We start from the raw sequence: 16,782 nt of genomic DNA, 5'->3' as shown, positions 1-16,782 counted from the left end.
AGTAGATGAGAGATTTCTAATATTGTGAAGGTGGCTATTTTGATAAAAAAATAATAGTAATAGTTGCCTACTTATTTTGAATATTAACTTTTAAATATTTAGCCGTGCTGTTTTGAGAATAGGCCTATACAGTGTCTATCTTAGTGGCAATATATTTGTATTAATTAGTCATGGCCCCAAAGGAATCAGTATATTCTCATTTGGCCCTGAGAAAAATATTCTTGATAACACTGTGACCTACAATGTCTGGATTGTTTTGTTGGATTTGTAAAACATTCAGAACGAAATCTGCCCATTGAGGAATACCGTTGTGCAACTGTTTGAAACACAAACCAGCAGAATCAGCACCACAGTGAGCCATAGGCCAGACCCTAACAGCAGTAGGAAAAACATCATTGGCACCAACAGCTAAACAAACAAACTCAACAACAGGAAAATTACATGGCATTTATTCACAAACAGTCAAATCTTCAGGAAACACTGAACAAACTACCCCGGCCAAAACAACCTTTGCCAGATTACTTGGAACTCCACATCCTGGTATGCAGTGCACCAACAAAGTCCAAAACTGTTTAGGAAGACATTGTGAATGTCAATAAAGTGTATAATGCTTTATGGAACTTGAAGGAAATCATCATCAATCATTTCTAAAAAGACATCATCTTGCCACAAAACTCTATGAACTTGCTTACTAATCACAACTTGCACGCATTTCAATGTCATTCTGACAACGAAGAAGATGACGAAGAAATCACTGTAGAGGAAACAACCAAAGAACAACCTCACCCCAAAGAACCTTTGCTACATAAGGTTCAACCTGATGAAGAGGCTGTCATTTACCACAATTACATGATACATCCCATACACACTGAAAGAAAGGTACAGCTACTGATCTTTACCAAATGCTTCACATACAGGATGGCGCTCTGGAAGACTGGGGGAAAAAACTAGACCTACTGTATTTCCTAGACTTGTACACTCATGGAATTCATGCTGAACGGACGCCCCGTTTGAATCCAACAGAGTTTGTCAAAGCTTGGCTTCAGTCATGAGACGTGCAATTTAGGCTGAATCAGCAATATATCAGGCCAGTCTTTGCCAGATTAACTGAGGACCTGGACTGACCTGGGACAATACATATAGGAGATGAATGGACCAGGGTTTGTTAACATGCCCATCAGTGAATTTGTTGCATGAGATCCTATCAGTGTATCTTGGTTCATGCAAAAGTTTCTTGCAATCCTTTATTTTATCACATCCCCAAATAGCCCTCTAGGGAAAGTTACACATTACTTTTGGCACGGAGAGTACAAGGGTCGTGGAATGCATCACTTATTTATTGAAGTTTTCCCCCAAATCACACAATACATTAATCAACATGTCACCTGTACCATTCCAAATGACCTGATAACACCTGTACTCAGAGACCAAGTCTTGAAATGGCAGCAACGTAAATGCAACAAGTACTGTCTAGGATCCAAGAAAATCAAAAACAAGGTGGTGATAGTTTGTAGCTTTGGATTTCCCATAAAAGAACAAACCATGAAACGCATGTACATGGATTAGGGAGTGGTTAACATGTAGAAAACAGAAAGTACTGATTAGAGGAAAAACCTCAGAATGGAGTGTGGTAACCAGTGATGTACCACAGGGATCAGTATTAGGTCCTCTGCTATTCCTAATCTACATTAATGATTTAGATTCTGGTATAGTAAGCAAACTTGTTAAATTTGCAGATGACACAAAAGTAGAAGGAGTGGCAAACACTGTTGCAGCAGCAAAGGTCATTCAAAATGATCTAGACAAGATTCAGAACTGGGCAGACACATGGCAAATGACATTTAATAGAGAAAAGTGTAAGGTACTGCACGCAGGAAATAAAAATGTACATTATAAATATCATATGGGAGATACTGAAATTGGAGAAGGAATCTATGAAAAAGACCTAGGAGTTTTTGTTGACTCAGAAATGTCTTCATCTAGACAATGTGGGGAAGCTATATAAAAAGCTAACAAGATGCTCGGATACATTGTGAAAAGTGTTGAATTTAAATCAAAGGAAGTAATGTTAAAACTATACAATGCACTAGTAAGACCTCATCTTGAATATTGTGTGCAGTTCTGGTCACCTCGCTATAAAAAAGATATTGCTGCTCTAGAAAGAGTGCAAAGAAGAGCGACCAGAATTATTCCAGGCTTAAAAGGCATGTCATATGCAGACAGGCTAAAAGAATTGAATCTGTTCAGTTTTGAACAAAGAAGACTACGTGGCGACCTAATTCAAGCATTCAAAATTCTAAAAGGTATTAACAGTGTCGACCCAAGGGACTTTTTCAGCCTGAAAAAAGAAACAAGGACCAGGGGTCACAAATGGAGTTTAGACAAAGGGGCATTCAGAACAGAAAATAGGAGGCACTTTTACACAGAGAATTGTGAGGGTCTGGAATCAACTCCCCGGTAATGTTGTTGAAGCTGACACCCTGGGATCCTTCAAGAAGCTGATTGATGAGATTTTGGGATCAATAAGCTACTAACAACCAAACGAGCAAGATGGGCTGAATGGCCTCCTCTCGTTTGTAAACTTTCTTATGTTCTTATGTTCTTATGATGGTAATCCAAAATGTGGCTGAGGCCATTGCTGGCCAGAAAACACTCAAACCTCATGGCAGTGTCTTTGATCTACCACGGAGTAGTGCAGAAGTCAGAACAAATTACTACAATCCAGATATTTTGCTAGCTTAAGAAGGCAATATGGATATTCAGTTCATTGGTGAAAAACCTGCCGTCCTCAATCGCTACATCTGAAAATACCTTTCAAAACCTGAAGAGTTTTGCCCCTGGAATCATCAAAGACATCAGCTCAGACAAGTCTCTGGCCAGCAGACTGTGAAATATTGCACTCCACAGCTTGTCCAACAGAGAATGTGGTGCACTTGAAGCAGCAGACAATCTCCTAGGCTTACCTCTCTATGGCACAGATCCGCAGACAACCATCAAGTGAATTGATGTATCAAAGGTTTCTAGCCGCTGGTTGAAATCCAAGGAACACATTGACATGCTAGCAAAAGAAAATCCTGACTCAACCGACATCTATTTTCCTTCCTGGATAGACTCATACTACCCAAAGGCTCAGCAAGACATAACCTTGTATGATTCCATTGCATGGCATAATGTGGTGACAGAGAAGCCTAAAATGTTTCCCTTGGGATATATCAAAAAGAGAAGCACACCCTTAATCAATCATTACCGTTACAGTGTACAAGACTAACCAGATAATTTATTCTGTGCTATCCTCCTTTTCAGAAGTAGACAGAACAGACCTTCTTCCTGAAGGGTGCCATTCCTAAGTGCCAAAGCTATGGTCTATCATGACGAACTACAACAAATAGCTGCCGGTGATGAGCAGTTAACCAGACTTGTAGAGCAGAAACAAAAGGTAATAGAGGCTGAAGAGGACAATGAGTTTGAAATAGAAGGACCTGAAAATCAAGTTAACTTTGCTCCTCTGCGGGACGCAGAGGCAATGGCTTGATTCAGAGATGTGGCAGCACAACTGCTTCTACAAAATGTAGGACAATAAAGATCAGCATAGAGTGTTTGACCAAATTGCAAAAACTTTGCAACAAACTGAAACAAGGCACAGGTAAGTCTTTTCTCATTCAAACTGTCACAGCATGGGTGAAACAAAGTCTGGGAAAAGAAGTGGCAATCACAGCACCCACTGGAGCTGCAGCTTACAATATGAATGGATGACCATTCATAGACTACTAATGCTTCCAGTGGAACATGGAAAAACATCAATGTATCATAAACAACCTCTCTGATGAGGTACTGCAATGCCTTCATACAGGCATGTGAATGTGACCCTCCTTATTGTTGATGAGGTGTCCATGATTTCCACCTTGTCACCTTATTGTACATCCATCTTTGTGTGAGATTTTCCAGACTGCTAACACAAGTGATGGCTGCTTAGGAAAAATCAACATCTTACTTCTGGGGGATTTGCTATAGCTTCCACCTGTGCATCTGAATCCACCTTATGTGCCAGTTACTCAAGAGGAAGAGAAATGAAGAGGTATTTCAATCTACAAAAAACAATTTATCAAACAAATGAAAGACATAGAGGACAAAGATGCAAGCTCAACCTGCGTCATGCTTACTGTAGATGCCTGTAACCAGATCTAGACTGCCGTGGTTGATCGTATACCTGGAGACGACATTCATCTTATGGACTGTGGACTTGTAACTTCCAGAGAAATGTGCTGAAAAAAATGAATGCCTACAAGGCTGACTGCCGTCATTTTGTTGCACTTTCCACAGTTACATCCTTAAGTGGTGTCCACCTGTGGCAGTGTGCATATTTTTGTGTTATATGTTGTATGTATTGTGTTAACGTTGGTGTATTGTAGTTGGTGCATGGGATATGAGTTACGAGCATGAGTGTTTAAAATGTATATTTGTATTTAGGCATGAGGAATGCACAGCACTTCACGTGCAGGTAAAACGTAATATGTGAGCACGGGAAATTGCACTAGATTAATTCACGTGCAATTGTACCGAGACTCCAATTGAATGATTGATTAGCAATCGAGTCTCGGTACAGCTGCGTAAAAGCAGCATGTTTTCAGTCACTCAGGGGTTGTGTGTTCAGTGAGTGGAGAACAAGTTTGGAGAGGAGAAATTAATTATAAATAAGTAAAGAATTGATTTCGCTCACCGTGTTTGTCTGTTCGTCCACTGTTTGTTAGTGTCTGTTTCATTTAGTGTTAATTTATTTTGTTTTCTGTTTATTTTGGCCTCAAGGGCCATGTCCTGTTCTTGTACAACTGTTTTATTTTCTAATAATAAACCATGCATTCATTCAATTCACCACATCAGCAGTACTGTCTGTCTCTTCCTGATTCTGGTCTGACGTCACCCACTACAGCCATCTTTGTGACACCATCTTATCAACTTTTTGACCCCATCTGCATTAAGGCACCTCAAACTGCAGTTGCAGAGTACAATAGGCGCAGAGGGATTTATTGCCCTATGTTGATAAGCTTGACGGAGACCAACACAAAGGACACAAGGTAAAAGATTGAGTGCATTTCATTCACCGAGCCATCACTAATGTTCAGGAACAGAAAGAGCCTTAATCTTCTAAGAGAACACTTGCAGTTGCACGTGCATTCAGAGGCTTGAGTAACCCGAATTTCACTTCAATCTATGCAAATGCAACATTGCAGTTCCTTCTTCACTTGCAGCCTCTGAAGGATTCATTAAAACATAGTCAACAAGAGGCTATCAGGAGCTTTGTTCAAAACTATGATCACTTGCAATCCACTGCATCTCTAAGTTCTGTGGATATTTTCACTTCTTCAGAGAACCCTTCAACAGAGGTGAGCAGCAAGATGTTGCAGAGTTTCTCACCAAATTGTCTGAAATTTATTCTGAAGTATCTTGCATGGTTTCAGTCACAAGAAGTCATGACATTCTATGTACTAGATGTAACTGCTGCTCATCAAACCGACAGGTGTTGCATGTTTACCCTCTACATGTAGCTGCTGGTACAGATTCCATGTGTTTGGAAGAACTCATTTATAGAAATAACAAATGGGCAAAGATTCTTGGTAGCAAATGTAGGCAATACAAAACCTCTCCAATCATGAAACATGAACCTATTCAGTCAACAGGAAGAATGACTGCAGTCCAAACCAGACAGGACCATTACAAAGCGACACAATGCCAAGTTACTGTGTACAATTACTGTGGACAACAGGAATGACCAGTTATCTTCCATTTCATACACCAATGACAGGGTGTTACTTCAGGACACTATGTGTCTCTTCTTGCTGTAGGTGCCACTGGAAAATGGGTACATGCAAATGATGAAGTCAAACCATGGCCAACAAATGCAAAGGACATGTACATGGCCTTTTATCAAGAGATCGAATGCTTTACAAATGCTTCACATTGGCCTAACTTCATAACACCTCTATAACAAGGAGAATAATGTATGTTACATTAAAATGTTTTAGTTTACTATCCTTTAGGACTGACATACATATGTATCTTTTTAACCATTCATAACATGATGTTTTGTACCTACGTATATATCAATATATTAATACCTACCAAAACAGAAATATTGTTTTCACCACTCATGGATGTACATTTGCAACTAAAACAATACAATGTTTACACTTTCAATATTGTCCAAAAGTCCCTTCTACCATTATTTTACTTTCAAATCTTTTCTCATTTCTCTTATTTCTATTACTCTCTTATTACTCTTTTGTCTTGTCTGTCTGTTTATTTACCGTACACATTCTCAAATAGCTTTCCCTCGCTTAACTCATTATTTGATCAAATAAAGACAGAAGTGCTATCTATAACAAAAACAAAGAAGCCAAGTTAGAAGCAACAATTGTTTGAATGATGGGCCCAGCACCTTTCCAATTGTGCCAATTTGCATGATGTTTGACGAGGTTGCCCCAATTGCTTCTCCTAATCAAGGTTTTGTGTTTGATATCACCACTTTAAACGGCTGTAGTGTTTTTCTAACTTTTTTTTTTTTTACATTGACAATGTTTTTGTTATATATATATATACACACACACACACAGTGGTTCGATATTCATCCCCTACCAATAATGTCACCTTTGAATTATAAACATGTGCAGTTTTTCAAATAAGCTTTTTTTTATTCAAAGCTGTAATGGTTAAACTGAATACTGTTATATGAGGAGGAGGTTAAATGTCAGCAAAACTTGAAATTTACTGGTTGCATAAGTATTCAGCCTTATGTCAGTAGTTGGTAGAAGCACCTTTTGCAGCAATTACTGAATTAAATTTGAACGCAATGTTTTCTTAGTAATTCAAAATCGATGAAAAAGTGTTTGCACTAATTTGGAGTGACACCTCGGCAGAGGAGACACTGTCTACTTGAAAATTTTAACATAAATGAACCTTTATTAATTTACAAATACATTGTTTTAACACAGAGGTAGCCGTCCGATTCAGATCCTCCACTCAGTTACTGTACGTACAGAGGGGGCAGAGTCAGATCCAGATCCTGCACTTACTGTACGTTCAGAGGAGGCAGGGTCCGATCAAGATCCACCATTCAGTTACTGTACGTTCAGAGGAGGCAGGGTCCAATCCAGATCCTGCACTCAGTTACTGTACGTTCAGGAGGCAGGGTTCGATCCAGATCCTGCACGTTCAGAGGAGGCAGTGTTTGATCCAGATCCTGCACTCAGTTACTGTACGTTCAGGAGGCAGGCTCCAATCCAGATCCTGCACTCAGTTACTGTACGTTCAGAGGAGGCAGGGTTCGATCCAGATCCTGCACTCAGTTACTGTACGTTCAGAGGAGGCAGGGTCCCATCCAGATCCTGCACTCAGTTACTGTACATTCAGAGGAGGCAGGGTCCTATCCAGATCCTGCACTCAGTTATTGTATGTTCAGAGGAGGCAGGGTCCTATCCAGATCCTCCTCTCAGTTACTGTATGTTCAGAGGAGGCAGGGTCCCTCGTAAGTAGCGTTTCCGGTTTATTCCATATTCTACCAAAAAATTACAGGCAAACTGAACGTTGTTTTTTTTATTGATTTTTGTCTATTATTCAATATTTTCCAGGTAATATATCCACACACGGCATTCTAGGACACAGCAGGTACATTTAGATATCAGAGGATCAAATAAGGTTCAAACATGGTTCCCGTTCACAAACATTTTGATGGCCAATCAAAGTCTGATTATTGTGGCAATAGCTTGATCAAAAACTAAATTGAAATACTTACAAGAAAATATAATATTTTTAGTGGATGAGAAATGGGGAGAAAACATAAATCTGTTTATGACAAAATTATGTTTAGAATTAAACAAAAAGCAAGAATAGCAGAATTAAGTAGGATGAGGCAGAATTACATAATTGTGTGGGTTTATTCTCAGTTCATGGAGTTTGCTTCAGGTTATGCCATTGTAAGTTTTTATTTTTTAATCTACATGGTTGTCTCTGTAGAACATTTTATTATATGTGGAAAACACTGCAGACCCCCTTAAAAAGTAGACCAAAAAATACTTTGTAATTAAGATGTACCACTCTTGGTGCCCCCTGTGTGCTTATCTGATTATCAGAATTTATTGGGTTATACGTTTTTGTAAATTTAAGCGACACATTTTTGGCTACTTTTGGCCTGGTTTTTAATCTGCTTTTTTGGCTATGTTGGGCTGTTTTTGACTGAGCTTTTGGCTACATACGTAACACAGATCTGGCAACCCTGTTTGACAGTGCTCCCCATCAGCTGAAACGTTGCCTAACGCCAACAATCTTAATCGTAAATATTTTACCCAAAAAATGGTGATGCTTTTGTTGGTAAGCTTATGGAACACATTGATGGAAATGTCCAGTGTGATTTCTGACACATCTCGCAGTGGCTGGACAGTCCAATTCTGTCAATATTCTTTTCTTTTTATGATTTCAAGATGAATAAACCTGGCTTGTTTTGTGCTGATGTCATGTTCATACCTTCCGTAGATACTAGTTTCGTCAGCACAGCGATTGCCCAAACGTTGACAAAGTACCAGTTAACTTGGGAAAACGTGGCTTCAACTTACAGATTCTGCTTCATCATACATGCAGGAACATTAAACTATCAGAAACCAGAACTGCTATCTATCATATTCCACATGTAAAGTGTGTGTAAGATAAAAACTGAAAATAAGGAACATCAGGAACACTATTCATAGTGACAATGGCTTGTGTAGCTAAGAAAGGAATTGGAATATCATCATCTTGTTAAAAAATGCCTTTTTACTCAAGGGGCGCAGGGTATTTGCCTGAGATTTTGGGGGTATTTTCCTGAGGCAAAGGCAAACATTTGGTATCAATATTTTGTGTACAGTTTGTGCTTTCATATGGCAGCAGTGGTTAAGCGACACAGCAACTCAATTTCCTAAGAAAGGCATTAGAATATCATTATTTTATTTAAAAAACTGCTTTTTACTCAAGGGGCGCAAGGTATTTGCCTTTGATTTTGTCCCTCAGTACATTTGGTCTCAATATTTCGTGCAGTTAGAGCTTTCAAATGGTAGCTGTGGTTAATTGACACAGTGGCTCTTAACTAAGACAATAATCTGAATATCAAATAATTAGTTAAACAAGTTATAAACACTAAACAATTCATGTCTAATTTCAGGTTTTAACCACACCCCTCAAATACCGAGAAAGTGTCTAACTTCAGCTGGGTATTTACTGACTGATATACCAGGAGGTCACCTGCTCTGAAAATGTAGGTTGCAATATACAATCACATTACATGCTGTTTACAGAGGTTTGGGTTCTATGAAAGATCCCATTTTCATTTAAAACGTAATACGTGGTTATGTAACGTGTAGCTAGCTAAAGACTGCATTTGCAAAGCAATCTTAACTTGAGCTGTGCGTAATGCATAGCAACCAATAGGATTTGAATTACGCTTGCGATTTGCTCACCTACACTTTAAAACATATTACCCGTATTTCATACATTCAGTGACAAAACAAGTCCGAAAACCAGCCTTTATTAGTTTCTTCGTTGTCGTCGGTATGCATCAGACAAAGTGTTGTCAAATCTCACCGTCAACATCTGACGACAATTTCAGGAGTTGAAAGAAATATAAACAACCTGTAGCATGAAACAAAAATCTGTCGTCAACAGAAGAGACCAGTCGCCTTATTTTCATACCTTGTTGTCCAGCCACAGCTCAAACTCACCTAACTGCAGTGAACTCAACGCGCTGACGTAAGACTCACGTACAACGCGTTTGCTTTGTGTGCGTCCATCCTGATGCCACGACTTAATATTTGTTTCCGTTTTCAGAAACTGGGGGTTAGCGGCAGTCTGAGAACAAGCTTGTTGGGCAGGGGCACTACTTCACCTTTACCGGTATCTACTTCTGACAGTAGGTAGAAGCGTTCGCATATCCGCTTGCCGCTGTTTGCAATAACTCAGCAGGGTAAGCTTGCAACTTCTCGGATTCCCACTATTTGATGTCTTATAGCCAAAAAAAAAAAAAAAAAAAAAAAAAAAAAAAAAAAACGTTTATTACGAAAATTTAAATGTCTTGCCTCCCAGGCAACGTAATTGTCAGTGGTGTGTGTATTTAGTGTATAGGCCTATATGAGTGATAGTGCTTCTTCAGCACATACCCGCCCGCAGGGTCCGGCACTGCTCAGAGCCTGCAGACAGTCGCGCGCGGGATATATGGGTGCAGGTTGCACACGTGGCACGGGTATTTGACCTGTTTGATAATTGTAATGTATCGTATGGCGGCGATCACTATTAATTGAGCTTTATGTTATTATCTTGTTTTTTTATGCTTATTTGTTTTTTGCTCCATACACTTGCAACACCAATTAAGAAAAGAGAAAAAAAAAGGTTTGCAAACATATTGAAAATAACGTCTCCCTGACTGGTAATCTTAGAATTTCTCAGAACGACCTGGTTCCAACCAGGCTTGCAATGATTGGGTTGAGTAGTCTTACACGAGCTCAGACCTGGCTGAAGTTGTTTCACTGAACCAGAGTTTTCTATTGAGTATGATGTGATAGTAGCCTTATGCTTATTGTTGTTCTCCTATGCTTCAAAGGTTTCTATATAGTAACAATTATTTTTGTCCATTACCTAGGCCTACACAAAGCTGTATCACTGTAAAACCAAATATTTAAGAATTAAACAATTGTATTGGGACATTTTAAACCTGTGTATTTTATTTGTTTTCAATTGCACAAAAACCCAGAAGTGTTATCAAAATGCATTTATCAGTTGCATGTTTAATTTTTAAACAGCAGGCAGTGTAAACCAGAAGACTGATACATAGGTGGTCAGGAATCCAAAATATATGGTTAATATATATGGCTAAAGCTTTGTGTGCTCTGTAGACCTGCCCATAAAAATGTAAGGATTACTAGCTCCAACCCAAATATTTCTAAAAGCAGAACAATTGTTTAAATTTGAATCTTGCTGGTAATACTGGCCTTTATCATCCAAGTGTGAGTGTTGTGAATTTCTTTAGAAATGCTTTAATGTTAAAACATTCTTAAGTGGGGATCACTCATCACAGTTTTATTTTGAAAACACAACATTTGAAAATATTTTTCTGTCGGATTTTCCACTTGTTTTATACAAAAATGAATTCCACAGACACCAATTTACTTGATGTAAAGCTGCAATAACCTGTCCACTTTTTAAACTTGATCCCTGCCTACTAGAAGCATTTATTTTATTTGCAATGTTCAGTCCTTTTTATCATCTTCAAGGAAAACGTCACACGGTTGTTTAAACAAATAAAACGTCTATTAATTTGTACTTATTTTAGCAGTATGTGTAAGATAGCTCTTCAATATAATGCTTTATTGTTGTTGTTGTTTTGGCAGATGCCATTACACATTTTCCTATCCAGTTTGTCTCCTAACACAACCCACAATTTCCCTTAATTAGACTCGTTGGCCTTGGATATCAGAAGTGTCTTCCAACAGTGCGAAACACCCTGCCTCCTTCGGTTTTAACCCCTCTCATCCGAAGTGTTGTTTCCATCAAAAAATTATAAACCTTTCTGATGTTTACCAACAGCTGGAGTGGGTGCAATTTACATAAAGGTGGCAGAATAACTATTCAGTATTTAAATGAGAACCCTAGATGGTAATGAAGCAAATTACAGTTTTTACATCGTTTCAGGATGTAACCAATGGGCAGGTAGGACTGAAAGGTAGTAAAGGCAGGGAAAAACAAAACATACATGTCATTCAGGAGATGCTGACAAACAAAAGAAAATACATTTAATATAACATGCTCGGATACATTGCTCGGATACATTGTGAAAAGTGTTGAATTTAAATCAAGGGAAGTAATGTTAAAACTGTACAATGCACTAGTAAGACCTCATCTTGAATATTGTGTGCAGTTCTGGTCACCTCACTATAAAAAAGATATTGCTGCTCTAGAAAGAGTGCAAAGAAGAGCGACCAGAATTATTCCGGGCTTAAAAGGCATGTCATATGCAGACAGGCTAAAAGAATTGAATCTGTTCAGTCTTGAACAAAGAAGACTACGTGGCGACCTAATTCAAGCATTCAAAATTCTAAAAGGTATTGACAGTGTTGACCCAAGGGACTTTTTCAGCCTGAAAAAAGAAACAAGGACCAGGGGTCACAAATGGAGTTTAGATAAAGGGGCATTCAGAACAGAAAATAGGAGGCACTTTTTTACACAGAGAATTGGGAGGGTCTGGAATCAACTCCCCAGTAATGTTGTTGAAGCTGACACCCTGGGATCCTTCAAGAAGCTGCTTGATGAGATTTTGGGATCAATAAGCTACTAACAACCAAACGAGCAAGATGGGCCGAATGGCCTCCTCTCGTTTGTAAACTTTCTTATGTTCGTATGTTCTTAATAATAAAGCAAGACAAAGAGAAAAATAAGTAATATTAGAGAGCACATTTTAATGTAATGCTGTAAATGTAAGTATGAATTCAATGACAGTTTCATAAACCCGGTTGCACTTTATGAAAATTAATAGCACGTCAATGTATAGCAGTTTATCACACAAACAACAGGTAGCAAAGAATGACAGGGCTGTGAGTGATACAGGCAATGCAGGACCCCTCAGCGCTTGCTTGACTAAAGAATGATAGGGCTGTGAGTGATACAGGCAATGCATGACCTCTCAGCACTTGCTTGACTCTAAAGAATGACAGGGCTGTGATTGATACAATATCTTGGCCTTATGCATTCGATATTTTCGTAGCACCTGCTCTTCTGTAAGGTCCAAACAGGTGTTCCTTTGACAATACACCCACGGGGTACACCGGCGACGGTGGCTGAGATTCCATAGGGGGAGCTACACTACTTAATCACCATTTTTTGATTTTTTTGTTCGGAGCACGAAAAACACTGAAAGTTAAACCTGCTACATAACCCCCCCCCCCCACTGTAAGAAAAGCTTTGTTATTCAAAGACATTATATTTTGTTTTGCAAATGTGCCACGTGTTTTAACATATTTAATAATTATTTAGCTCAATATTAAATTATGCTTATTAAATAACGGTTTATTCGTAACAATGCTGTGTTTATGGTGCAGTACCAAACGTGTACATTACATGGGAATATACTGCATAACACTACATAAGCATAGATAGTGGCATTTAGGTCTTAACCCTATAGTTTCTGTTTCGCTTACGCAAATGTGATTTCCAAGACCATTCAAAATACATTGGTGCGTGATGTTTGTATTTTCAGGCATGTTTGACAGTTTGCTAGCTTACTTGTATTGAAACACGACTGGACTATAGAAACAGGTGTTAACTACCCGAAGGATCTCTCATATTTGAACTTATGATCTTGCAATATAGAAAGGAGCTCCTGGTTCTGAGCTTTCAATGCGGCTCTACATTCAGGATTTCAGATATGCGACCTGTCAACATTCATATTTAACATAAGCCCCGTGATTTCAATGTTAATCAAGTGTTAGGAATTAAACACAAACATATGCAACAATATATATGTAGGCCTATTGTTTACACTGTAAGGCATATTTTGGTAACATGTTTTGTCTGTCTAAAGTAAAAAAAAAAAAAAAAAAACACGAATGTGTTTCTATTGTGATTTCTGTTAATTTCTTAAACATTTGCTTTTCCAGTATATTGTTAATTACTGGTTTGTTCAATGATTCAGTTTATATCCAGTATCTCATTTCTGTCACAAATGTTTTCCAAGTTTGGCTTCCACGTGCCTTGGTTTGCAGTTCCTTTGAAAGGTGGTCTTCGTATCAAACGAATGAATAAACATTTCAAACATCCTCCTCGATAAGTATTAAACGGCATATTAAAGGCAAGGCTGAAATAGCATGCTCGGTAGGGACACAGTACTAACGAGGCTTGAGTGTGTATTTACGTAAAACTTCAAATAATCGTCAGTCTCCAATACTGCTGGCATATATTGTAGACCTAAATAACCGAAGGGTCTCTGTCATTGCCATTGAACCTGAATAAACTCACTGTGCAATGTATCTACATTTATTTATTTATTTATTTATTTTGCCTTACCCATAGCATTCTAAAGTCGTCAATAATCAATTGTAAAGGGATAACATTTACAATAATATTGAAGATTTAAAAATACTTTTTTTAGTATTCAGTATTATTAGCATTACAGAAATGGGGATACTTTTATGTGATTTCTACATGATTTTCAGCTGTAGCATCACCAATTAACATTGACAGTGAATTAAAGAAAAAGCAAAGTTCATAAATAACGGGCACTAGTCAGACATTTGTGATTTCAGTTTTCACCGTTTTAAAAAAGTGCACGTGATACAACTGCAGAAAAGGGGTCAGGAGGATGTGGCCGCTCCTCCTCCCGTGCTTAGATCACCCGATCTGTTAGTACTGTGTTTCAGACTAAGGAGGGGAGGCGGGCCTTAAATAAATAAATAAAATATTTAAAACCTCCTCCAGGACCAGAACACTGTCTTGCGCTGCTAGTAAGCACGTGTCTCTCAGCAGCCAGAATTTTTGTTAATTCAGGTAGTATGTTTAAATATTTTCTTCTTAAATTTTAGCCAAAAATTGTATTTTATTTTATTGACATATTTATATTATAATTTTATATATATATATATATATATATATATATATATATATATATATATATATATATATATATATATATATATATATATATCCTTTTAAAAATTGTAGAGGCTCTGCCTCCCTTGCCTCCTCTAAGGATCCTCCACGGTTTAAATTGAGTGTACGATGTTGCTTCAAGATTATGTGTTAACTGCTTCTCAGTGACAGCATGAAGCTTGTGAAGTTAGAGATCTAATATAAACGCCGGTCTCCAATGTGCCGGGTCTGTTGGCAAATATTGTAAGTAAACGTGGAGGCGTATAATTAAAGTTTTAGTGTAGACCAATTCCCTCACGTTCACCATTTTCAAACAGATAGCACACAATATATCAAACGGTGGATCAAATTCGTTTTTATTCAGATAGCCTCTGTTCTGCATGTTTATTTTTTCTTTAAAGGAGTGCTAAACCACCGTTCCTACCTCTCGTTAGCTTTCATTGCCATTCTGTGTTCCCTTTACCTACAATCTGCAAATTGAAATACAACACATTGCCTCAGGGACTAAAATTTCCATTTTTTCGTTACCTTTAGGAATATATAAATTAATGCCGCATGATTATTGTAAACGCTGCGAACATACAGTACAATTGAATCGGGTTTAAGTAGCCCGCAATATTTACTCCATCCACGCTTCAACTATTGCCCGTTTAATTCACAATGATGTTTTCAAAACTTGGTCGCGTCGGGAGTAAAACTATAACTGGAACTTGGTTCTTATTTTTAAGCATGTGCAAAGTCACCATTTAATTGTTTCAAGAAATCCAGTTTTCTACCGTTGTTTTTTGTATTCCTTTCAGAATGGATGGTTTGTAAATCTCTTTATGACACGAATAGAAGCTTAATGGGATGAAAAACAACATATTCACTCACATACATGAATATGTATAAACAGATGAGTAATCTACATTCGTTATGTTAAAAAAAAAAAAAAAGAACTGATTGCGGTAATTTCCATTTTTTTCGGCAATTTTTAAAATGGATGTGAACTTGAAAAAAAAGCGGCCCCGCTGTCATCAAATAACGGCCGGGCGACAGTAGTTTATTTGAATTTTTACACAATTGAATTAACATTTTTTTATTTAAAATTGTTGTACAAAATGCGCTGACGAAATGCTTGTAGGTCGCTTCCGTCCCTTTTTTGGTACCTACATTACCTTTTTTTTTCTTGATTTTGCATCTTATGGTACACATCACTTCCATTTTTTGTAAATGGTAAAAAATTTTACGCACATATAATATTATATATATATATATATATATATATATATATATATATATATATATATATATATATATATATATATATATATAAAGCATAATTGTATTAACATATTTGTTGTAATTATTCAGTACAGTTGCACTGTAATCCTGTACTGCATTGTAACGTAAGCCGCCAAAGGCGTCTGCCAAATAAATAAAAACCTTTAATAAACTAAACATAAGCCTAAACATTTTAATAATAACTAAGAAGTATGTGGTTTGTTAATGAATAAAAACAATGTAAAACGTTTCTCCAAGCGGAGAGCTCATCGGTTTATTTCAGCCTATTCTCAGATTGAGGGTAACACGAGATATTTCTATTGCTTTTTTAGTGCATTTTAAATTCTGAAAATGTATTTGCACTTAATTTGTTATTATAAAAGCACCAGTCTCAGAAGCTCTTTGTAAAGAAAGTTGTTTTTATGAAAATAAATCTCCTTGTTCACTCTAAAAATAAAGGTTCTTAGAGGTTCTTCAGTGAACCAATGAGTTACTTAAAGAACCTTGTGGTTCCAAAGCAAAAAATTGGTTATTTATGGCACCTTTAGGTTCTCAGACTATAATAACTAGTTCCCCTAAGAACCATTTTGGTTTAGCCCACCGCAGCGCGCGCTTTTTCAGTTATTTCATGAGGGTGTCACTGTCCACAATGTTCAACTGAGGTGATTTGAGAAGTGGCAGATATAACGGGTATTTTTTAGATTAATAATATTTGTTTATTTTATTTTTTTCTGTCATGGTTGTTGTGTATAACATTTTAAGTAGGCTACCATTAGAATAAATAAGTTACATGAAACAAAGTTTGAGTACGGGGGTTATATATTACTATACCTAATATACTAATTTAAGAATAACTCACATTGTACT

Source organism: Polyodon spathula, chromosome 22, assembly GCF_017654505.1.
Source record: "Polyodon spathula isolate WHYD16114869_AA chromosome 22, ASM1765450v1, whole genome shotgun sequence".
NCBI classification, from domain to species: domain Eukaryota; kingdom Metazoa; phylum Chordata; class Actinopteri; order Acipenseriformes; family Polyodontidae; genus Polyodon; species Polyodon spathula.
The sequence above is the reverse complement of the archived record's forward strand: the minus strand, read 5'-3'. Positions refer to the sequence as shown.